General features: G+C 37.4%; 1 protein-coding gene across 8 annotated transcripts in view; it reads left to right on the forward strand.

Moving 5' to 3' along the window:
- The window catches only part of NAALADL2 (N-acetylated alpha-linked acidic dipeptidase like 2), a 494,598-nt gene that overhangs the window by 87,702 nt on the left and 380,666 nt on the right, over window positions 1-26,230 (forward strand). For all 8 annotated transcript variants that reach the window (XM_030494655.1, XM_030494657.1, XM_030494654.1 and 5 more), the window contains exon 3: window positions 16,403-16,481. The gene's annotated coding sequence lies outside the window, so the exon portion shown is untranslated. The remainder of the gene's footprint in view (window positions 1-16,402; window positions 16,482-26,230) is intronic.

The following is a 26,230-nucleotide window of genomic DNA, read 5'->3' on the forward strand; positions in this document are numbered from 1 at the left end:
CTAACATGGAGCAGATGCTTTAACTGTTGTATTTTATAGTAATGGGTAATGTAAGCTAGACACAGCAATAGAAATAGCATTGTAACTGGAAAGGTAGTTTCTTTCCAGCGATGAAAGGCTCCCCTACAAAATAGTGAAGTGTCTTCCCAGTTTGTTGGGTTTTTTTCACACTGGACAGTCCATTTTGTGGAGATGGAAACAACCAGAATAAAATAGTGGTTAGCAGAGGAAGCTATGGCACTTTATAATAACTTCTTAATAAGAAAAAAAATTACTTTTTGGGTACCATTTTAATTCAGCTTTGAAAGTTACTTCAAAGGATGTTATGGAAACATGTTTCAATGTATTTCATAAGAGATTTTGAGCATGTGATTATAAGACTGGATAAAAACAGTACTCTCCCTCCTCTGTTTGTAAATGGAAGACTTTTCAGTGTACTTTTCCATGCATTAGCTTTTTGTGTACTTCCTTTTCCACACATGCCCTGGAGAAAAGCATGCAATCTACTGTTACTCTGAGGTAAACTGGATTTCAGTGTAGTTTGTTTCAAATTAAATGAAATTGTTTATTAGCTTTGCAGTTCTGGAGAACAGAGGCACCCTTGGGTTTTTATTGAGCTGATGAGGGATATGTTAGCCTATACATCCAGAGAGGACTGATGCTAATTGGGCTTTTCACTTTGATAAAGTCCTTGGTTTCAATGATGATACGCAGGTCAGGCTCATCTTTTAATTAAAAAAAAAAAAAAAAAATCCTATGCTGGGCTGATGGAACCGTTGAGCAGTTTTTATATGCAAGTATGCTCTCTTGTGGTAGGCCATTTTATTGAATCCTCCATCAATTCTGAAGTTTGACAAATTTTATGTAAAACTATAGTTTTTCTAATCTATTATTCTTTAATCATGCCATGTATTTTAGCAGGGTTTACAGTGTGACACAATGGCAGAGCTCTGGATGGAGTATGCGTATGTATTTTGAAGTTCTGCTCAGTATAATGAGTGATAGCGCTTGAACAGCACATGACTTCTCTGGTCATGTGAGAAGCTTGCTGTGAAATAAGGTGCTATTTGACTAATAACGATTATAGGATTTAGGGCAAGATACTTGTATAGCCTCTAAACATCAGGTAGTAAAGGAAGAGAGGTTCTCGTTCTGAAGCATCTTTGTCAGATTTTAGTAACTGCATGATTTGTGCTTGTTACGGCAGCTAACATGTCTGATTAATTAAGACTGAATCTTGGAAGTTTAGTTGTTCTGGCTTTGCTCAATAATCAAGAGGGAAAAAAAAAAAGGCAAAACAACCCAGACTTTGCTCTGCCATGGGTACTTCTGGGAGGCCTGAGCTGCAAACGTGTATTCTTTTCCTCAGCATCGCAGTAGTGCTATTGCAAGTGTATATATATAAACTCAAGAAGAGTAAACCCACATACCTTTCAGTTGCCTCCTCTCAAAAAAATCACCGAGACTGCTTTAATCTTCATGATTAGCCTAAGATTCAGGAAGTATAATTTAATAACTAGTCAACATGCCTCTAATCCCTTATGTATTTTTTTTCATATTGCAGCTGGGGTTTCTAACCAGATTTTTTACCTACTGAATAATTTACGTATAAATTTCCTTACTGTTTTGCTTGGAGGTGAGGATAGCCAAATGTCAGTAAAAACATGAGGTTTTGTTCAAGTGATGTCAGTCGCGCAAGTCCTTGTATATACTTCCCTTCAAGGGATATAAGGTCCTCAAGAGGAATTTCAGAGAATGTTTCTTGAAGACCGTGGTATTCTAGAGTCAATCTAAACTACAAACACTCAGCATGCTTCATATAAACACAACTGTCATTGACTTTCGTGGAAGTTTTGGCAGCCTGATGACTCAAAAGATCACATTCTCGTGGTTGCAGAGATGATGTAATGTTTGCTGCTGTGCATGAACATTTAATGTCAAAACAATCAATTATTCAGCAGGTGTGGGCTATAGTAGAATGATCTCACTTGGCACAGAAGTTGGATAATGTGTAGGAGAGAAGGAGATGGATGGGATAAGAGCATGCTGGAGTCATACCTTCCATTATCTGGAGCTTAATTTAGTTGAGGAGATGAACAGCATTTTTAAAAGAACTTTTTGATGCATGCATGTTACTACTTTTGTTGTTCTTTAATTGCAGTTATGTATTCATTAATGAGAACAGAAAAGTGAAACCATGTCTTCCAGTTTTCTTCCATTTTTATGTAACCTGAAAGAAACAGCAAGTTTAAAAGGTTGAGCATGTGACATGTTGACTCAGCTCCTCGTAAGAGCTTAATAGGACCTTGAGCAGAAACCTGTGCTAGAAGCTTAATATAAATATTTTATGGAGAAATTGAGTAATATTTTAAGGCACAGAAGTTGGTTAAACAGCATCAGCAGTTTCAAACCATAGAAGGCAGGCAATAAATTGCACTGTTTACAGTGAAAACTTTTATGAAAGTGTCACCTGTGAAGCTAAGATTTTCAGATGATGCTGTATTACTGAATGTTCATACACAACCATATGCTACTGATGCTATTTTACTGCATCTGATTACATGTAACATTGCTGTGCAGAGTCTCTCTTATCTGTAGCAAATGAGTGTTTTCAGTTGAAGACTTTTTGCTTGGGACTGGTTGCTGTATTTGGCAGTCATCATCTCTCCTGTAGTGGTTTTCAACTTTCAAGTTGGTTTTGTTTCCTACTGTCCTTCACACTTCTCTTTCTTGTCCATTTCCTCACTCACACTCCTCTTCTCATTCCAATACTTAAAAATCCCAAGTGTTTCAAAACAAATGTTTTCATTTGAAGTTTCAATTATCAGCTACTCAAGTCGGAAACACTTCATCCATCTTCGATATTGATTCAGCTTTCTGTGATATATATGTGGATTAAATATAAGATGGTATGCTTTTTTCTTCTGGTTTGATATGCTCTCTTCAAGCTTTCATTCAACTGCTTTCCTGTTTGATCAGATTTTCTGTCTCTTTCTCATCAGAGAGTTCTGACAAGATAAATACAGAACAAGGGAACAGCAGCTTCCGTTTTACCCCAGTGATGTCAGTTTAGGACACAGAATTATGCATGGTTTAAATAAAAATAAATACATCTCTGTTTGAAATATGTAGCTGTTCAGTGCTTGACTTTGCAATATTAATATATTTTTGTAATTGTTCAATTTTCTAGGCAGGCAGAATAATTTTAATCAATCGTGCAATACGGGATCATAGTAGCGGCTATAGAGTTGACCAACATCTGTCTGTGTTTCTCTATAAACAGACACTGCTTGTTATCTGTGAAAGAGGACAACCGCTAGTAGTTTGTCTAGATAAGGATAAGGGATGCACAGCTTGTTCTTGTAGTTCACATATGCTTCCAGATGAGCAAAAGAAATTTATAGTCTGGAGTATTTTAGGCTCTGCTGTAAGAGTTTTGGATAACATTGTCATCCATGAGTCTCATTGCTCTCTGACCATTTCTGCTCTCTTCTTTGGCCTCTCCATGTTTCCTGTGCCTCCCAACCCTTCTGGTGCCAGTCTGCTTTTGTTGCCTTGTGAACTCTCTAAAAGCAGGCATGCTGTGGTAAGTTCCCATGTTTCTTATAGGTGAATTAATGAAATCACATTTCAGAAACCTGTAGAAAAATCTACTCTTGGATTGAGAAAATCAGACATAAAAATCTGGCAATTACAGGCTTGTGGATCCAGATGCCATAGAGTGATAAGTTTGGCAGTCCAACATACAGACAGTACTATCTTGTATGACTATGTAAATGTTAACCATGCAAGTTATGCGAAAACAAATGTTACTTTTTTCCATTCTTCTCCATTCTGTCTTGTTGCCAGTCTTCTTTTAATGTCCAGTGCTCAGAACCTGCATTGCTTTGGCATTTTTATTTTATTTCTGGTATGATTATGAGATAAACTGTTTATAATGCACGTTCTCCTATGTCTAGGAGAGTAACTCTAAGAGTTACTAAGTAACTCCTTTCTGTAGCAGGTTAATGTTTGAATTAATAGTAAGGGTCACCTAACTTTGGGCAGAAGGAGAATAATAGGGGAGTTGTATTGGTTTTGCAATTGAAAATGTTTTAAGGACTGAAGACCTATTCTAAATGAGTGATATTTTATCTTTTCTCTACATACTTATTTTTACCCTTGAAAAGATGGAAGCAGTCAGGTATCCTTCTTTTCCACAGTGAATAAAATTATTTCTGTGTTTGAAATAAACAGCCAGTCACCAAATCTGGAGACCTATTCTCTTCCAAGTGGGTGGTTTTCAAATAACTAATTCAGTCATATGCAGAATACTCATGTTCCTAAGTGTTCTGATTTTTGTATGTCTGCTGGCAAGGTTTTCTGTACATGAACCTTGAAACAAATTTCAAAGCTATCAATTTTCATAACCACATTTATCAGTTTGGCAGCAGTTCATTCTGAGCTGGATGCTAAACATCGTTATTTTAAGTTATTAACTATGCTTACTGTAAATCACACAAATCTGCCCAGTTCTGCTAGCAAAGTGGTGTGAGGCTCACAGGGTGGTGCTGGTACATATATCTGTGACATATGCTACTGTTCAGAAAATAACTTTATTTTCATGTTTTTGAGAAAAAAGAGTACTCTCTGGTGGAGAGGATAATTTTGAGCAGTATTCCTGTCTTGTGAAGAAAATTATTGAGCATATGGAGTTCCTAATATTTTACTTTTTATCTTTCAAAAAGGAACTGTTTCTGTTCTCTGATCCTTAAAATCAATCCTTCAGCTGAAAAACATGTAGAAATAACAGGTTATTCTCTATATTTAAAGTAACATTTAGAGGCTCCAGCTGGAGTCTGGTATCTTTTGCATTTGGTTCCTGCATGCAAACAACCCTGTCTCCCAGCCCAACCTTTGCCCCGAAGAGCTTAAAATGAAATTTAATGGCAGTGGGTGTAGCTGGAGGAGCACAAGTTAATGTGAAGTAGCTGTGCCTGTCACAGTGAGCAGGAGTCACAGCTGCTTATCTATTGTCAAGTGTTCACTGGGCATTATAGCCAAAAAGTCTTTTTGGGGCAAACTTCCAGTTTGTAGTATACCTCCATGCAGTTGTGTATACCTCCATTCCCATGTATTAGCTGGCTTCTGAGAAGCAATGGGGTGAGGCAGAGGCATGTGCTGGCTGAAAGGTGGTGCATTAAAGTAAACAACTTTACAGTGTATCACCCTGAGGTGGGAAAACTATGTACAGATGTGTCAGCAGCAGAGCCCTTCCTGCTGGATGGAGTTTTGAATGTGAGTACTGTCCTAGAATTCTCCTGAAAACAGGCAGCTGGGTAAAAAAGAGGTGGTTTGATATCCCATTAGAAAAAGCCAAGGATTGAACTTTCAGTAGACACATGAAAAATTCCAAGAGGGAGGGAGGAAGAAGGTGAGGTAGAAGAGGAGAGATGTCACATGTGTCCTACCTGAGGGAAGATCTTCAGTCATGGCTCAAGCTGTATTGTGCAGCAGACCTGGACCGTGGGACTGCAGGAAAGCAGCTTTCATTGCTTGCTGTATGTGTCTGCAGAAGGTTAAATCACGCATGCGGTGCATGTTAGTACCCCCTGGAGAGTTCTGTATTGATCTGTTGCTTAATAATGCATAATAGGCAATCAGAGCTTTCCTGATCTTTTCACAGACATACTGTCAGTGAGAGTCTTAAATCACAGTGCTGCTAGTGGTTGTGTCTGACCTGCCCTCCACCAACACTGAAGTAACTTTTATTTCCACTGGGACTATTCCTGATTTACCCAACGGAGAATCAGGCTCTGTATTTGGTACAGTTCTAAAGTTACTGTTCATTGGCCTTTCAGTGAGGCCTTGCATTTTGGTTTTTCTTTCCACCCCTCCCCCCCCCCCCCGAAATAGAATCAGTACAGATCTTAGATATTTTTTTTAATAGTATATCTTTTTTCATTCCAGCATGAACAAGAATGTTGGTTTTGCACTATTAGTCAAATTTTGTGTTCTGACCTGTTTAGTCTTTGCCCTTACTTGTAAGTCTTTTATGTAGAATGGCTTAGGATGGGATTTTTGTTTCAGATGCTGAACTAAGCAGGACTTTGTGATTCTGAAGTCACCTTTGTTCCACCCATTGGAACATTGATTTTTAGCAATGTATGCTCTTAAATCAGTATGATCTTTATTGGTATTTGCTGGTGACATGGTTAAGTCTGGCAGCAGCTAACTGCAAACATATGTTGCAGTAGTGCAGTGGGTTTAATTAGAAACCAAATAAATGAGTTTTCAGAATTAGTTATTGCTGTTTGACACAATATGCAATACTTATTTCCTGGACTTCAGGAATTCGTAATCGCTGCTGTGAAACAGGTATTTTATCATTTGCTTTTAAGAGTATTTAGTTGATAGCATAGGCTAATAGAAATTAGAATTGTGTTATGATCAGTATTCTGTCTAAGTACTCATTGTGCAAGATGGTTCTTAGTTATCTGATTTTGCATTTGACAACATCAGAAATTAATTGAACTACCAAAATAATGCAACAGCAACAAAAGCACAAAATTTGGCTTAGAGCAGCAGATTAAGTTTGGCTATTCCTTCTTTTTAATTATTAGTGTTAAAAAAAAACCAACAAAAAACCACAGTCATGGCTTTTCCTTGTATTGGTTCCTTAATAATTAAAAAAAAAAAAAAAAAAAAGAAAAAGCCATTGGAGAGAAAATTCATTTAAATTTGCTCAGGAAGCAGGAGAATTGCAGGCTATTTTGGATACTTTGAGTAAAATGTTTAATGTTTTATTTATATCTAGCATAATAAACATGCTGACCAATAATAAGTCAGCAAAAGTGGCTGTGGCTGAACAGTTCAGAAGGAATCAGCTCCTGTTTTAGCTCTAATCTTGGACAGATGGTAGGCCGCTAGTGCTGCAGTTCACCAGGTGAATATCCCTGTGCTGGGGTTGTCCAGGGAAGATGAAAATGAGCAGATGCCAGTGGAAACTCAGAGCTCCTCTCTGGGCAGGGCAGGAAGGTGAGATCTGAGATGTAGGTCCCTCATCCATGGCATGTCCTAACCATGAAACTACAGGCAGAATCAGGTAGGAATTATGCATCTTTTCTCCTGTTGAATCAGGGCCATTTTGTGCTCCTGATCCCAAGTAGTAGAGGAAGAAGAGGGTGACCCCCTGATGGAGCTGTCTCTCTGCGCTGGAGCTTCATCAGTTGTGATGGAAGCAGTGAAGAAGAGGCTCTTTTCCCTGGCCATTGTCTTTCTGAAAACATGGGATGACTTAAATGTGGTGTCTTCTGAAGGATTAGATGAGGTAGTGCAATTTAGGGCTGTGCAGAAATGCCTAACATAATTCAGGATAAGCTAGCTTGAGTGCGGTCTAGTTTCATTAGCACACAGCTCTGAGTTACTGTAGTATATGTAACATGCCTGAGTGAGCTCACTGATTACTACGTTCTGCATCTCAACACCAAAAAACATTTTGCTATATAAAAATGTACTGAAAACTGTGTCCATGCACTTTGTCAGCACTGAAGCTGAATTGCCTTTCCCTGGGCTTACAAGCCATCTGTGATTCCGTGGACACAGGAGGAGATTTTGAACTCATCGAGTGCCCAAAGTTGTCTTTCCCTCTATGGTCCCCGCAGCTTGTGCCGGCATCCCTGAGCTCTGTGTGCCCTGGTGGGGCACAGAACTGGAGCATCAAGACTGAAGAATTTTGGTGAGCACATGTAAAAGGGCAGCTCAGCCTTTGCCAATGAGCCAAAAATTGTATTCATTTTTTAAATTTGGTGGGCTGTGCGCTGTGGCAAGATGGGAAAGGTATGGTCTAGTTTTTTCTCCTTCCTTAAAGACAACCTGAACCCTCAGTATGGTATGTTTCCATTGGAATGATATTTTTTTTTTTATTATTGCCAGTTTATGAACTGCAGATGTAAGGAATTTGATAAAAATGCTGACAGAGGATTATCTATAGCTGTGCTATAATAAACCCTGTTTTGGTAAGGTTAATAAGCGGTTGCAAAATACAACAAATTATTAGGTGAAAATAGTTGTCAAGTCTGGAAATTGACTTTTTGCTATATTTTATGATTTAATCTATTTTAAGAGACATACCTTTCCACAACTGGAATGAATCTTGATGAGAATACAAGTAAAAACATAATGTATATTATCAGATTTTTTTTTCGTCAAGGGAGAAAATAGGATTTTGAAGATGAAGCTTTTGTCTTTATTGTATCATCTAGAAATTTGCTTTTCTTCTCCTTTGCTTTATTTCTTGTGTATGAATCTTCCGTCTCCTTAAAGGAGAGAAGCTTGGAGATAAAATATGGTGTGTGTGCCCACTAAACCTGATAAACTGATACTACTTTCCTGATATAATTTCAGAGGGCATAAAGGACATACTCCAAACTCTGTTAAAATCAACAGAAGTTCTGCAAACTTCAGTGCATTTTGAACCAGGCTGGAAGTGAAATATATCACTGAGTATATACTTTGTTCTTCAGAATATTACCTTACTTTGGTCATCTTGTGTTATGCCCTTGCTCCTTTGTACTGCAGTGTGCTTAAGTACTGCTATGGGCCTTATTCTCAGTTGGTGGTGGTCTAAACCAGCAAATATTTATTTTATCTCTGTATCAAGGACAAGACTATGTTTTTAGCATTGGTAAGAAGCACTAAGAGACAGTGACTGACCTTTTGAAACTGGTAAAAAAGAGCCCCCAGGGAATGCCATTAGGGGCAGGGAAGGTACATAACAGCTTCTTCCACCCAGAAGAGATAGTGTTCTGCTGCTTGTTGTTAGGGCACTTTGTAACTAAACCCAGTTTCTTTGGCTTCTCTTTTAATTCAAAGCAGCGGTCTTTGTCCTTTATGTGGTAGATGCTTAATTGTTTTTCTCTGAATATCTAAAGGCAAACTGTTGGAGTTCTTACCTCCAAGACAAAGTGTAATACCAACATAGGTTCCCTGTTTCTTTCCTTGTAGAGACTTGTACTGGCTCTTCCTTCTTCCAGTCTGTTGTTGAGGAGCAAAGATGCAGAGTGAATCCATCAGGTGTTATAAGAGTTGGTGGTATCACTGAAATTTGTTGTTGATTCCCAGCTGCAACCTGGCACTAGCTAGAGCAGTGTATCCACCCAACTGCATGTGCTGCTGAGATTTGAATTGCATGTATTGATTTTTCTTACGGATATAATATAGATATATGCTGCTTTGTGTGTAATATAAGAAGATGTAACAAATACTGTAACTAGGTGCTTTCTGGAAGTTTTAGGAGGAAAAAATAGGACGGGGGAGATACGTTGGGTTGTTTTAATAGGGCTATTCCTCCATAGAAACTTTTAATTGTAGTTTCCTCAGTGTTTGAGTCTTTTTTAATTGGCCAGATTTTCCTGACTGTGAGTTGGAGGGATCCTTGGAGATGCTTGCTTCTTTTCCAGGCTTAATCTATCATGATTCTGTGTCTTTAGGTCTTTGAACTTAACTTTGAAATGATAAAATAGGAAAATATATATCATCACCTGTAGATATGAGCTGGCCATTTTCAGTAGCAAGTCCGGAGATTTGTCGTATTTATTTTGCCTGATAAAAAAGCGTAATTTTTGGGAGACCTTATGAAAATCAAAAAGATGCAATAATTCCTCTGTTATGCCAGAACTTGGTAGTGATTATAGCATTCTCTTGTTCTATTTGCTCAGGATTTCTGATTCCAGAGCTTACAGATACAGCAATTGTGAATCCAAAGTTGAAGTTTTGTAAGAAATACTGAATCTACCACTAACTTTCAGCCTTCTAGTAGATAAAGTAATGATGGCACAAAGGAAGGAGACCCTGTCAGGATTTACTGTTTGATCTGACTGCAAGTCAGAGATCTTGCTATACATCCTTAAAAAAGTACCAAGAATTAGAACAGTGTCAAAATAGCATTACTTGGATAGCATTTTAATTACTTCAAACATTGTAGTTAAAACTGAGTTTTCTTATGTTTGGGGGTAGTAACTTCAGATTATTGAAGTGTAGAAGTTCATAAAGTAAATATCTTTTGAACAGTCATTTTATTTTCAGGTTCTGTATTCTGTGTTCATTGTTGAACAATGTTGTGGTAAAAAATATGATTTTCTTTGAATTTTTCTTTACATCATCCAGTGTTACAGGTGCATATTATTGCCTACACAGGCTTGTGTAGAAATTGGAAAGATATATTTGGATGGAAGATTTTCTGAAATACTTTCTTCATTGAGAGAGTGGGAGAAATCCGTGGTAGTTATCAAAATTTACTGCAATCATGCTTCTGTGTTTTGTGTGTTTCAAAATCAGAAAAGTAGACTAAAAGAGTCAGAAGGGTGTTTCAGAACTGTTGAAAATCCATGCTCTCAATAATGCCTGGACTATTGTTCTAATCTGCTTTAATTAGGTCATAACAGTGGGTGAGTAATTTAGATATGCAGAAAACCATCCCATTACTTCTTGGAAATAACAGAATATTTTGGGCTTTTATACTTAGACAAAGACAATTTAATTGCTGTAAGCCCCCCTGTGAAACAGTTAAAAAAAAAAAAAATAAAATAGTGAATCCAAGAAGAAAATGTTGCTTTTGGAGTCTTAAAGTGGAATGTAGCTCTGTATTTCTTACCTGTAACTGAACATGCAAATTGTTCTTTTAATGAAGATATTTTGAACACTAATCATAATAGCAGGAAATATAGAGCAGAAGTGTATACCTACCTGATCATGTTGATTTGTGAACTGTCTGCTTTTACAAAGACCTGGGATGGCTGCACGGATGGCTTGGGTTCATATTTGAGGCCACTGAAGGTGTTTTCTTGGCAGGAATGAGACTGCCAGAAATCATATCTGTTGCTTTACTCCCCCAAGGCTTCACATCACACACCACCTGCCTGACCGCATGGATGTGACTGTTCAGGGCAGTCTGACTGGGCAAAGAGCAAATCAGAGAAGAAAATAGGAAAGAGATACCTAGTGGTAATGTATTTGAAAAATTACTGTCATCGATTGGAGTGTTTCTGGTACTGGGAATGCAGGTTCCCTGAGAGCAGCTGAAGGTGATCCAGGCTGCTACCAATAAGTAGCTCTGCCATTACCAGCCTTTAAACTTTGCGCTAAGTCGTGTTCTCAGATACACTCTGTGGGTGTGTAATATTTAACTGGCAGGGTAGACCCACTGGCTGAAATATTAAATTGCTTGAAATGCCAATGCAGAAAGCTTAAAAAAAAAATAGAAAGCAGAGAAAAAAGCTAATTTCTTTGTTGTGGCACTCTCAAGTATTCACTGCTGTATTACTGTGACTGATAGGTTTTGTCCTGGGACATGGATTGGTGTCCTTCCTTCAATGGCAGAGGAGGGAGAGACATACACTGCAGAGCTGTGTGAACTGTCATGTATTTGCATGAGGTGCTGGTACCAGGGGTTTACTAGAAGAGAAATTTTCAAAGTCGTTTGACTACAAATAATGACATTAGTTTCAATTAGTACTTACTCTGAGTGCAACAGTGTGTACTGTGTCTTGGACTGATACAGTTTCTCTGCAGGAGGTGGAACTGTGCATGTGGTAGTGGGGACTTTGCACTTGAAAGGCTTTAAGCTCTATTGTACTACCACTTTCCGTCCATTCAAGGAGCTGTGTTTTGGGAGTTTATCTCCCTGGAGAACCAAGAATAAAAGCCTATAGCTGTGTTGCTTAACCCTAGTCCCTACAGGGGTAAGGTGTCCTTGCTTACTGCATAGCTCACTGATGTATTCCAGACCCTCTTGACTTTGCAGCAGATGGTCTTCTCATGCTGTAGACACTTCATCTCCAAGCTTATACATAGTCATCTCTTCCACATGTGGGAATACCTGGCTCCGTTCTCCAGAGTGGTAGGATTTAAAGACCACTCTAACTCCTCTTCCTTTTTCACCAGCCTTTTAAAGGAATCTTTTGTTTAGTGCTTATTGTGTCCCCACATAACTCATCAGATGTCTTACGTTTCTATACTAATAATGCAGTATAAGACAGCATGAGTAAATAAGTATAAGGTGGTGACAATAGAAATAGTTTCTGTGGATTGTCCTTAAGAACCTGCAGACCTACTGATACCTCAGGTACCTCTAATTCTTGATTGGGTGTCTTGGTTTAAGCCCAGCCGGTAACTCAGAACCACGCAGCCGCTCGCTCACTTTCCCTTTCTTCCTCCCACTGCTCCCGGAGGGATGGGGAGGAGAATCGAAAGAATTCTCCCACGGGTTGAGATAAGAACAGTCCCATAACTAAGGTATAATACAAAACCACTACTGCTACCACCAATAATAATGGTGATAAGGGAAATAACAAGGGGAGAGAATACAATTGCTCACCAGCCGCCGACCGATACCCAGCCCGACCCGAGCAGTGGTCTGGGTCTTCCGGGTAACTCCCCCCAGTTTATATACTGGGCATGATGTGCTGTGGTATGGAATACCCCTTTGGCTAGTTTGGGTCAGGTGTCCTGTCTCTGCTTTCTCCCAGCTTCCCCTCCTCCCTGGCAGAGCATGAGACTGAGAAAGTCCTTGGTTGGAGTAAACATTACTTGGCAACAACTAGAAACATCGGTGTTATCAGTGTTGTTCTCAGGCTGAAAGTCAGAAACACAGCACTGCACCAGCTACTAAGAAGGAGAAAAATGACTGCTCTAGCTGTGAACTCAGGACATTGGGTCATACCAAGCCAGTCAAAGGAGCCTTCTGCTACTTTGTTCTATGTGTATTTATTTATTTATTAGTAGCGTGAGTATTGACATCTCACATGGAAGAACTGTAAGGGGAACAATGTTTTTTATTCAGCTTCCTGCCATGCATCTTACTGAGAAGGACAGTTTAGCTTTTGTAGTTGATTACTTCTCCTGTTACTCTGCATCGTGATGTGTTTCTTTTTATATTGTGCTTGCTGACTGTTTTCTGACTAATGTATCTTGATATTTGCTACTTGAAGTGCCATACAGAGAAACTGTCATCGCCAGCTGTGTAGAAGACAACTGAGAAAACCATCAATAAGTATTAAGAAGCAAATGAAAATGTCTTTGCTGCCTTACTGTTTTTTGCCATTTTTCTCCCTTCGCTCAACATGATTAAATACTCTGAGAGAAACAAGTTGCTGGCTGCCTCTTGCATGATCTCCAGGTGCATAGGCCTATGCCCAGTTTCCTGTGATGCAGAAATAAGTCTGTATCACAGCATTTCTGTTGCCTTTCTGAAGCCTGTAATCTTCAGGGTCTACGAAGATTTAAGGCATATCAGGATAGGTTACTTCTGTGTGTCTAAACGTTTTGGATTGAAAATAAATATTCAGCCCCTATGAAGAATTGTTCACTGTTCTCTTAAGAAGGAAGAATAGGAAGTAAGCTATTACCACAGAAAATTTCACTGCAATTTTCTTTTGCAGAAGCTTAAATTCTGAGTAGAGAGGTTGTCAATTAGTGTGCAGATTTTTTTAATTGGCTATAATAAAAAGCTAATTGGTGTTTTGCTTAAAGAGTGAATTAAGAAAGTGTTGCTATAGAAACTTTGCATGTGTATAGTGCTGCTCTACATAACAGTGAATATAATAGTCTAATGACCTTTCTAAGCCAGCTGTATAGTCAAGGAAAAAGTGTGAAATTCAGGCTTGCTGAAGTGATCATTAAGGAGTTTGTGACTTCACCCATTTCATTGCCTGAAAGTGTGTCTGGCATTGTCTTGTTGAATGTTTCTCTTGACTCATGTCAAACCATATAATGAATGCTGGTGTCAGGAGACCTGAACTTCTGTAAAATCCAAATGCTCCAATTTTGAAAGTGTAAACCAATCTGTAATCTGTCAAGCATAAAATGTACTACTGGGGAAATCTCATTTTCATAATCTGAGAAAGTGCGATGATGGATCATAAGTGACAACGTCTAATCTGTTAGCTGTTGTATTCCTCCCTCCTCTCCCTGCAATCTACCCTCTTTACCCACTTCAATCTGAACCTCATGTGAAATATAGGAATTCTAATATAGGAACCTCATGTGAAATATAGGAATTATAATTCTAAGTCAAATGGGATTTCTGCTCTAATTTGCAACATTCTCTCTCAGCAAAAATATTTGTCTTTCAAATACAAGCTTTGCTGAGGAGAGAATATTTTCTTCAGGATTTGTGACCAGGAGTTTTTTCCTTGAGTTAATGCTTGCCTACCTAAATTACTTCAGTGTCATTATTTGTACTTTAGCTAGTTGCTTAGAAGATAAAGGTACAGGTGGCATGGACATAAAGTACATTATGAACATAGTCAACCTGGCACAGAAAGGTGGTCAGTAGTGAAATAGGTGTGTCTATGTGGTAAAGGGGAAGACTGAAACAAAACCTTTGGTTCCTTGTCCTGAATCTTATTACTGTGTAAATGGACAAATTGCATTGTCCCCTCTTTAACTGTGCATCTAGAAGATGCAGAGCTGTAAGATTCTGCAGGTATTAGTGATAGTAACAGCAAAATCTTAAAATGTTCTGCATCTTTTAAATAATGCTGTGACTGTCTAAATGCAAAAGACTGGACAAAACTATAATCTGATGTCAGATCACTGTGTTCTTTTTTTCTCATTTACAATTCAAATAAAAAAAATCATTCTCTGTCTTAAATTTGCCCTTGTACTTGTTCTTCAAACTCGTACAACACAAAAAACTTTGTTTGATTAGTTTATGTTTAGTTTGATTAGATTTGACTTTTTTTTTTTTTTCTTTTTTAACTTTTTTTTTCTTATTAGTAGATGCTCAGAAGAAATCCAAGATTCTTTTAAGTGGGCAAGTTTGGGAGAATCTCTCAGAATTCTCTGGAATTTTACAGTTGACTTCTTTCTGTACTTCCGAATCATGACTGAATAATATCATTACTTAACAGCTATTTTTCCTTTGTTACCCATGTGTAAGCCCTATTAATGTTTATGCCCTTTTGAAATGCTTCCCTCATATATTCCCTCTTTACTACTAATGTCCAAACCCGAAGTCTTATGAGTTGCATGGTATGTGGCTATCTCTAGAGCTTAACAGAAAGCTGGATTTGATCTCATAATTCATCTTTGGAGCAGTATAACTGTAAGACAGTTAAAATGTTCTAATGTGAAGCTTTTATCTGAGACCTATGAGCAAATAAGTCTTTTTCTGGTCGAGGGAAAGAACTGATTTTTTCTTTTTCTGGTTTTCTTTTTTTTTTTTTTTTTTTAACACTTTTTATCCCCCCTCCCTGTTATCTTGCTCACTAAAATCGTAACTGAAATGTATGCTAACTTGGGCTTCTATAATTTAAAGGTGGTGTTTTGCAGAAAAGTAGTATAATATTGTATTTATGACTTTTAAGGAAATGTGCTGTTTGGAACTCGGTAAATCCATCCTTACTTCATTTTAAATTTTTGCTGCTTTGCTGCAGTCCATTGTCATCTGTCTTTGTGAAAATGGGCCAGGTCTTTGAAGGGCAAAGCATGAATCTACTTTAGGGCTGGTATTTTCTTCTTAGTTTTACATGACTGTACAAGGCTCTGAGCATCCTGATCTAATGTTGATGGTCTAAACCCCTGCTTTAAATGGGGGGTTGGACCACGTGATGACTTAGAGTTCTCCCAACCCAGATTGCTTCATGCATCTCTGACAGAGTTCAAATCTACAAAGATAAGGGGACTATCTTCCTATTGTTATTCTATTTTTATGAACTGTGACTCTGCAGGGTTACCTTGGAGGCAGTTACAATAATAGCTGAAGTATGAATATTTAAAGTACCATCAGTTGTGTTTGGGTTTTTTTAGGATAATTTATCTCCTAATGATGAACTTAAACATGTTTTTTAAATTTTTCTTTCCAGCTTTTACTCTCCCCATTATTTAAAGCATAACTTTGGTCAGACCTTTGAATGCACACCTAGGAAAAGACGCAAAAGTTCATCCCCCATCCGAAGCCTGTCCATTTTCCAACTACTCTTTCCCACGTTCTTAATCTGCATAAGGGGAAGCCGGTTTCTAAGTGGCTGCTACAGCCACTATTTTGGATCAGTAAAATTTATATGAAAACCTAGTGTCTGAGACATGGAAACTGCACTCCTGCTATTTCAGTGCATTATTTTTTTATTTGGGTTACTGCTGGCTGTGGTCCTACAAAATGAAGTGGAGCACTGGGATAGCTTGGTGGGTTCCACATTGTGAGTATCTATGGGATGCCTCAGAAAAGAAGCCGCAGTCACTTTATTTCTTTGAATGTGAAAAATACTTCATAAGTACCAGCATATTTAAAAATATGTTCTACTTTGCTGCCATGTCAGGAAAATGTCTTGTACTTAATATTTACAGGTTATGTCATTGAAAATAGTTAGTTTTCTGTTTCAGTGACTGGTATTATAAAATATGATGTGTTCTTCTTTTGCAGAGTATTAATGTAGAGGCCAGATTGAAAATATGCCTTCATGAAAAAGTCTCTACAAAACTGATCCCATCTTGGCTTTAAGGTAAATGAAAAAAATGCATCAAACACCTGCTCTAACATTTAGTCTCATCAGAGTTGTTCTGTTTGAAAGAAATTTGAGGATATGATGTGCTCAGAACAAAGAAAGTATGTGTTTTAAGGAGTTAAGCTGCAAAACTTAATATTTTGTCAAAATATAAGCATGAATTTGAGATAGGCTTCAGCAATTAAACAAAATGTCAGTCAGTGGCATGAATGCTTATGTGTCTTATATGCTGCCTTGGCAAGTGTCTGTTTTTGTCTAAAAATTGAATATGCGTGTGAAGGAGAGATCACTATAACTGAATGGAAAATGTGAAATTATGAAGGCAGCAAAGTATAAATAATTGAAAATCAGGTTGCAACTCTAGCTTCTGTATTTCATGAGCTCAGTTGCAAACAAAATTGCTAGAATGGGAATTCACATTTTTGTTCCTCTTCATTTTACTTTCATGGTACCATACTCCTGGTATAGAGAGCAAGGCAGTGAAAATGACGAAGGGGTAATTAAATATATGTAGGAAAGTAAGAGCTAAACCAGAGACTAATTTTCAGCACTCTACAACTTTCATTTTGTATGTGTATGCTTTGATTTCTCATGTATATGGAAAATGTATCCTCTAACACCGCATATTTTAGTATTTCTCCTCCTGAATTGTTTAACTTGCTGTATTCTGTAGTAGGATGCAGCAAGCTTGGTTTTTTTGTAAAATTATTGCTGAAAATAATTCTTTTAATAACTTTATGGGCAGTTAGTTACTTGTGACTTCAGTTAAGTATTCTAAATCTCCACTAAATATCATGGCTATGCTTCATTTGACTGTTTAGTAAGTCTTGTTCATCCATTGAAATAAATCAAAATGGGTAATTTTCAGTGTTTGAAACTTTTTGGATCTACTTGCCCTGCTGTGTGTATAGATGAAGGGGTCAGTGAAATTGCTGTACTCAAAAATCATTACTTTCAAGTGAAACTGTGTCCATATTTAACCAATGCTATTAGATATAATAGAAGCCATATGCTACTTTATATCCCTAGTATTAGGGGTTGTGATACTGGACTTGCCATAAAACCAAGTTCCAGGCAGCTGGGCCTTCAGTGATCCTGCCCAGCTGCCCATGGGGTAGGACAGAAACCCATAGCAGGATAAGAGTTTAGCTTTGTTTTATAATTTTGTTCTACTTGATGGCACTGTATCACAGGCTTGGTTGTATCCCCTTTCAGGTGGGATTATGATCCTTCTCTTAGGGCTTCATGAGAATTGGAAGTTTTCTTTAAGGACTATGGAGTTATTTAAATAATTTGCTATTAATAATTTTCTGATTTGAACAGTATTTAAATGCAGATGTTCCTATAGTAAGACTCCAAGTAAGTGTATATTAAAACTTAATATTTGAGATATTTGGGAAATATCCAAGACTCACAGGTGGTGAGAATGTCTTATTCTTAGCAAGTATTTAACTCCTCTAAATTACTGTCATGGTACTGATAAAGTGTTAATGAAATGAAGCTTTAATAAAGTTACAGATGACAGGCTTGCAATGATGAGATTATGTGACTCTAAAATTTGCAAAAACGCTCTTATAGAACTTAGACAGTCACAATGAATAAAAAAGCAAAATTACATTTCCTGGTAGTTCAGAGAAGTAGCTCTGTTTGGCCAGGATAGCCATTTCCACTCTATACCTCAAATACTTCCCATGAGCACAATAAGCAGATACCTTTGGTCAATAGATGGAGGGCTGTGCTTGTGGGGAGGCTGCTGTCCATGAAGATGCGCATCTCTCCCAGTGCTTCTGGGCCATGTGGTCGCAGCAAGAACAGTTTCAGATTCTTGTGCTTTGTCTCTTTGCGCTGTTTGGTGATACCAAACAAATTTGACAATTCCTTCAGTTATATCATGATGGTTTCATGGTTTAAATAGTTTTAAAGTCTCCATTAGACTCTGGCATCAGAGAGAAGTGTTTTAAGAAATCTGGCACTGTAGAGATTGATCAGTATTGCGTTTGCCTAAGTAGCAAATAGGTGTAACTATACGTGTTATACTAAAGTGGGCCAGATAAAATCCCTTTTCTTGTGCTGTCTACTTTGGGTGCAAATTACAGAAGTTTCATCTGGAAATGAGAAGAGGATCTTCAATTTTGACTTGTGTTGATGCAACCAGAAGAAAATTTTGTGAAACTTGAGTCTGTAAAAATGGTTTTGTTCTCTAAGGAGCAAATGGTAGAAGTCAGGATATTTCCTTCCATGCTGTAGAATTGTCTCTATCATCTAGTTTTTTGACATCAAGAGTTGTTTCTGTGTTTTACTTATGCTTTGCTAAATTTCATTCATTTTCATGTCTTGTTTCATGAAGTATATAACAGAATACCCAGGAGCCTTATTAAGGAATTGGGGGAGAGTGGTCTTCCTAGGTGATAGCACTGTTCCTTCTCTTATCAATTCTTCATGTCAAATGTAATTGTGTTGTGGTGTGTGTTTTCTCCTTTGGTAGTTGCTATATACAGACCATGGAAAAATTGAAGATTAGAGCAACTGATGTGATTGTCCTGTCTGGAGGCAATAGGCCTTCCTTGGAATAATTACTTCTGTGTGTTCAGTAGCTGCAGTTAAAATAAAGCAAAAGCCTCCAATCTTGAAGATTCTGGTAATGGAAAAGCTCTAATGATTCTTGGAAAACTGCCCAACAGATTACACTGTTGGAAAACATTTGCCTTGTTTATTTCTTGAATATATCTGAATCAGCTTGAAGCATTGAAAATAGCACTTCTTTTTTCTGCTCACCTGCACAACCTTATGCTATCACACTTCTGATCCTGGCTTCGTTATTTTGACTGCTGGTTAATCACACCCCAACTTTGACTTAAATATCAGACTAAGCTCTTTTAGCCTTTGTAAGGGTGTTTTCCAGGCTTGTTCATGGTCTCTGTCCTAATAATCGCTAACCAAGCACCTTCTTCGGTGGTGGTGGACAGATCTGAAAACACGTTCACATGGTGGTCTCAAAAATACAGAAGGATAGAGAGACAGCGCAGCTTCTCTGTTGTGTGCTCAAGAGAGATCTCTGCACAGCATTATGCTGGGAATCTTGTGTTTCCTTATTGTAGAATTGTGGGGTTTGCAATGTTCAATGGTTTTTAATGCTTTGCAGTAAGTTTTCCAACATTTTAATACTTCACTTGAGGAGTTCTATTAAACTTCAGTCTCAAGGAAACTAGCAAGATTCTGAAGAATCAAGAATGTATTACAGGGTTGTTTGATGGTAGCATTAAGGTGATACAAGCATGAACTTTTGCTGAAAGAGCTTTATCTTCCCCTTTGTCCTCAGCCGCGGTCCTACCACTTCCCCTGTGACACCATTGATGGTTAGGCTGCAATGTGAGGAGCTGAATGAGAATTGCTCTGCCTGAAGCAAACCTGGGGCTGGGCAGGAAAGACTTTTCATCTTCGTTTGCATTGTCTAGCTATGTTTATGGCTGCGTAACTTACCTATTAGTGCCTCTGAGTGGACGTTAACCTGCGCCTTGGTGATGGCAGGCGGGGAAACTGCTGCTTTGGAGGTGGTGCATATGTATGTTGATATTAAGTACAGTGGATCAGTACCTCCAGTGGTTGAAGTTTTGTTTATTTCCATGGAATACATTGAAGATGACACATTTCTACTTCTGAGATCATTTGATTTTTATTTATCTCGACAAGGTTTAGAATAGCATTTCCTCATGTCAGATGCCATTCTTCTGGAGTTAAAAAGCTGTCATCTGTTTATAAATTCAAAGGGTGCTTCAGTTCTGTCAGCATGAGATCATCACTGCTTAATAATAGGCATTTTAGAAGATTTCTATTAATGTCGACTTTTAACAGAGTCCTCTTACTAAAAGAACTGTACCTGGTATTCATGCTATGGCTTTCACTACAAAGCAGGTATATGAATTGTGTGAATTGGCTAAAATCTATTAGCTATTAAAACTCAGAATGTTATTTCTGATCAGAAAGAAAGTCATCTTGTTTAACTTCCCCCTCCCCTTCATACATCTGTGAGAGTGGGAGCCTGTGTGAGGGAGAAAAGAAAGGGAGCCTGATGGTGGTTAATGGCTAATGAATACAGCTGAGGATACAGGGATGGTTGCCTGGCAACGTGGGGACGGTGGGCTAAGGTCCCTTGTCAGCACAGAGGAGTTGAGAATTGGCTCATCTCTTCAGCTCATAAAGACTGACTTTGGCATTTTTGCATACTTTATTCTCAGTAGGTATCATAGCTGGATTAGGTTTGTGTATTACATGTTTTGTGTCTATGTATTTCATTCTTTGAAAAAGAAACACAAGAAGAATTGAAGCAAATCAAGCATTTTAGTTAAGGGAACGGAACATACTGTGAATTCTGTCCCATGTAGTTGTTATGCTTTCAAGATTATAGCCATGTTTATCAAGAGATTTGCCTGAATTGCAAGCTCTTAGATCTAACTCCAGGTAAAGCTATGTTTTTTTAGTCTGAGAACCCTCTGAAAATGACCATCAATACATTCAGCGCTGAAAGATGAAGAGCTGGGGTTTGCGTTATAATTGAAACCTTGAGAAGATTGCCTTTTTTTTTTTTTTTTTTTTTTTTTTTTTTTTGTGGTTGAAACACAGTTACGAAGTGACACATCTACTTTGTTTCCCTTCTTTGAATGGAATAATACCAGGCTGCAAACAAAGTGTGTAAAGTGAGGAATATGAGGGACTTGACCTTGTAAAAGTTGTTCGTACAACAGTTCAAATGAATTTTGAATATGAGTGTCAGTGTGAGCTGTAGATTCTATCTTTCTGTGGCAGTATAGTTGTGCATAGGTGGTGCTTTGTTAGGGAGATTGAAGGGTGGCCTTTGTTAGTTTGGTGTTCTCAAGAAGGGCTTTATAGAGAAGTAGATGGATGTTACCACATTAAGGTGGTTACGATTAAGTGAATCTTGAACTAGCAATTTCTTTTCTTTTCTATGGAGATAATTATTAAGAAGTTGCAACTGGCTTGCAGACCCAGGTTGCACAGTCTAGTAGGGTGTGTAGTTTTGATATTGCCAGAGGACATAATTTTCTTAGCACTTTTGACTCTCAGGAACAACTTTGGTGCCTAATGATAAGGCCAAAGCTGTAGGAACAGGTTGGGTTCTAGTTTTGAATTGTTGGACAGGAGATCTACCTATCTGTTTTGTGCCTGTTTCTTCTACAAGGCAGAAACATGGTTAATGTGTATACATCTGCCATTCTGTTGCCTTGGGGATTCTTAGAAGGAAAAAAATAAAAAAATCATCTCTCTCCTGCTAGTGAGAGCAATTGTCATATGCAAAATGCTCACTTCCATTTTTTCTTGTTGGGTTCAGTGTTTTTGTTGATGGCTGTTGTTAAGGCTGAAACTTTTTTAGAGCATTTGGCACACTGTGAAACCTGACCAGCTGTCAAAATAGAGAGTGTTTGTATGGAAATGTTTTGATGGAAGCTGCAAAGAAATCCATTATGTTTTCTAGAAACTTTGTAATTATCAGACTTTGAATAATCTAGGCGAAAATTAGTGTTTTCGTGTAACTTTTTTTTTTTCTGAACAGTCTATTCTCTCTGTCCCCATGCAAACACACAGCAGCCAACTGTGTAGAATTACTTCCTTGTAACTGGAGATACTCTGGAAATCAGGTGAAAGGTTTGGAATGTTTCAATTTGTATAGCCAAAGCATTAAGGCAATTGTCTAGCAAAATGGTCTTTCTCCTTCATTCTTCATGTTGTAAACTGTAACTTCTGACTTACTATTTATTGTTTTAATGGTTTATACTTATATTACAAGCCTTAAGTTTGCTACAGGGTATTGAGAAATGTTTTGTAGCTTGTTATGATTCATGGGAAAGTTTGGATAAACTGCTCAGGACTGTATTTCATGGTAATTTGTATTCTGAAGAGTGACTTTGGTCTGTAAGTAAGATTGTGCTTTCCCAACATCTGCATGTTTAAGTGACTGCTGATATAGTATAACTTAAAATTATCCACCACGATTGAAGGAACTGCATACTGAACTAGTATTACAGAAACTTTGTATCCAAGTGTTTGAAGTTGGGCTTTAATCTACTATATCGTTGAATGAAAAGATTACAAATTTAAGATTTATGAATCTGTGTTTGTGGCCAAGATGTCTGAAATGTTGGCTATTTACTCCCCTAAAATTACTAGGGGAGTAATTAGATTCCTAGATTCATAGATTTTTAGACTTTAAGACATAAAAGTCTCAAATTAAAATTATTATAATTGAACCAAGACAATAAGTAAGGATCAATAAGATTACAAAAGAAAATAATATTGCCATTTCTTTGTCTGTACAATGCAGTGCCATTAAAAAAAGTCTGGCCAACCTCTGTAATGTTACCAGAAATGGTCTTTTCTTTAAAACCAAATTATATGATTTTAAACTTTAAGTAAATGTTGGCCAGGTTTTGTAGCTGTAAGGAATGCAAGTGGAATATATTAAATGTTTTTGGCATTCTGTTGGAATACCTGCTGGTGTCTTATAAAATTTCAGTACTATTAAACTATTAAGATACTGGTTACATTGGTTAAAAAAACCCCTTAAACTATGTAAGTTGTGTTTTACATTGATGCTTTAAATCAGCCAATTTTGACTTTTCAAACCTATTTTTTGCATGGGTTTTCTTTAATTTTCATCTACTGCCTCATACTGTAGTAATTTCTGTTGGGCTTTTGCTTTTCTTATGGCACTCAAACATAAAGTCATGGAAAGATCAATGCAGAGCAGATGAGTTAAAGATTTTGGTGTTTGGTGTGGTGGTGTGTTTTTTTTTTGTGTGTGTGTGTGTGTGTGTGTGTACCATGAGCACTGCTTGAAAGTGAGATTCTGATTACCTAATTATGGACACAGAATTAACTTCTCATCCTTCATTTTGGCTTCTATGGTATTTTATTTGCCTTACATAATACCTTGTCTGAGATAGGGAAACATTTTATTGATTAAAGAATATGAAACGAGTGCATGGTATGTAAGCAGGGAAAAAGGGGCAGGATAATGTATTTTAGATCTCATTTCCTATGTTGCTTCTGTATTAAAAAAAACTATGTGAAAATATATTAAGCAGTGCAATAACTGCATACTAGTAAATATAAAGGCAACAGCTGTGTTTTCCAAGAGTGCACCACCACCACTGGAATTGGGAAAAATAAAATTTTATTGCAAATTTGAGGAGAATGGAAAACAATGCTGATACTAATCTATATTCTCTGTTCTTCCCTTATCCTCCTTCCCCCTAGTTGGGAAGAATAAGATTTTGCTGCCTTTACTCTCTCTGGAAAAATACAGCTCATTTAATAGAGTATTGCATAGACAATTAGGAGATGCAAACAATAATGAAAAGCGTTACTCTATACTAGAAATGCTTTGTATAGGGAGTTACTTATAGTAAATAATTGAACTAACTAGTTTGGAGAAAAAAAAGGAAGAATGTATTCAGTCTGAAACACAATTCAGATGTGATGCGTGTGCCCTGCTGCCAAAGAGGGTGTGATAGGATGGGATCTGAGCCTCAGTCCCACAAAGCGAGGTAATTTTATAGCTTCTCTATAATATATACATGCATACATATATCTTTATATATAAATATATGTATCTAACAGCTCTTCTGTTGGAACAATCTTTAGTGATTGAAGATTCACACCGAAGATTCTTCCTGGTTCTTCTGTATTTGCTGAGGTAGAAGATACTTCAGAATCCAAGTCTTCATTGGCTTGAAAATCTATCTCCATGTTAAATCACTGTATTTGATACAGTATATTTGTTATAAAAGCTTACGTATGTGGTTGGAATGCAAGCTGACCTACTTAAACCACAACTCTTCCCAGCTGTGCTCTCCTTTTTTAAAGCTGCTTACTTTTGTCATTCAATTTATCCTTTGCTTTCAATTGTAACTCCAAGATTCATCAAAAGTAGGAGTGGTAGAAATAAATTGTGCAAAGGTTTTTGAGGAAAACAATCAACATCTGTAAAAAGGACTTTTTAGTTCCACTGCTTATATAATTAGTCAAGTGGGTTGAAGGGCAGTGGAATTGTTACGCTTTTTACTACATCTTACATACTCTGCATTACTATAATTTGCAGGTCCAGATTATGAAGTATCATCGTCTGTGCATCAGATCTTTACACTCATTTGCATAATTTGATTTTGTTTAATACCAAAAAGACCAAATTAGAAGGAAAAAGAAGCTAATTCTTTCTGTCGTCTAAAACCAACTTCATAGTAATGTGTCTGTAGTTTTGTTTTCTGTACGCTCATCTTTCAGCTGTTGAAGTCAGCTTGAGTTATTTATTTTCTACAGACTCATCTATATTTTCATTAAGTAGGAAGTCTAAAAACTCTAGAAGTGAATCAGGAGGCCATTGCTGATTTTGATTGCTAACATTTGTTTGAGGTTTGGTTACTAAAGCTGTATGAACGCTGAGGAGCAGGAACCAATTAGTAAAAGATATTTAAAGAAGCTTCAGAAAGCACATTTTGACAAAGCACCTATTTTCTGTGGAGGGAAAAATACCTCTGTTGGGGAAATCTGTCAAAGTGTTCTTGTTTCAGCTTTCCAGATTAGGACTTTGAGAGTGGAGAGATGCTGAGTTCTTTTCTTATGGTCATAAAGCTAGCAAATGGGGTCACAGATTGAACTGTAGTCTTAGATCTACTGTGTTACATCTGTCAATCATGTCAGGACTCATAGGTCTTGGTGAGAAAACACTATTATCCGTAATTCAGGTATTGCGAAAAGTAATGTATGCATTATTAACAAAACAAAAATAATGAAAAGTCCATGGATGTTTTGAACCCTATTTTCTTCTGCATACTAATATATTCCCTTGGCATGTTATTTTCTCACTCAGCAAGGGATCAGGGAGAGCTTGAGCTACTTGTTAGTCATTTTGCTGGTTGCCCTTTTGAAAAAGGAGACTGTTCCTCTGTGCAGCCATCCTCAAACAAAGTGGCCAAGAGGGAAAAACACCCCCTGTTGAGTCTGGAAGACCTGAATCTTAGTTCTGTTCAGTCCACATCAGTGTGTTGCAGGTTACAGTGGTGTTTTGGAGCCTCTGCTGGTCTTTTAGGAAAAAAAAAAATAAAAAAAAATACCTGCAGCAAAAAACTAAAAGTATTTATGAACCGAAGAAACTTTCTCAATGGAAGGTTTATTAAAACTAGATCATTTCACCGTGAAAATAGTTGTTTCAATAAAGTGATATTTTTCTGATAGCAAATAGTTTTCTGACAAAAAGTTGTAGTGAGCTGTAATTAGTGTTTAGAAATAAATGAGAACAAATATACTTTGTTTCCCAGTAAGCTCCAAACTGGTGATGTTTGCATCTGTATGGAGTTTTATATCACAGCCTTGTAACTGGTGAAACTAGACTTGGAAATAAAACTCAGATAAGAGGAATGAAAATCTCATCGATGATGGAGCAAGTCTTGGGTTTTGCTCAGTGCTCAGCTCTGTCTGTGCACTGCCTCTGCCTGCTGGCGCTCAGTCACTCTTTTTTTTCTTAGTGCACCATTTGCATAAACACTGAAAACCTATTTCACTGTGGTTTTTGAGACTGGTTATCCTTGCTTTTGTATTTAATCCATTTTAATTGTGGAAGAAAAGATTTTTTTTTTTCCTCTCCCATCTCCTATTTTAATTGAGGTTGTAGGCTAAACAGCTGCTTGTAATTTGGAGGTTAACCAAGTAGTGCTGTTCCTTTTAGTGTACCA

This window comes from Strigops habroptila, chromosome 8, assembly GCF_004027225.2.
Source record: "Strigops habroptila isolate Jane chromosome 8, bStrHab1.2.pri, whole genome shotgun sequence".
NCBI lineage: Eukaryota > Metazoa > Chordata > Aves > Psittaciformes > Psittacidae > Strigops > Strigops habroptila.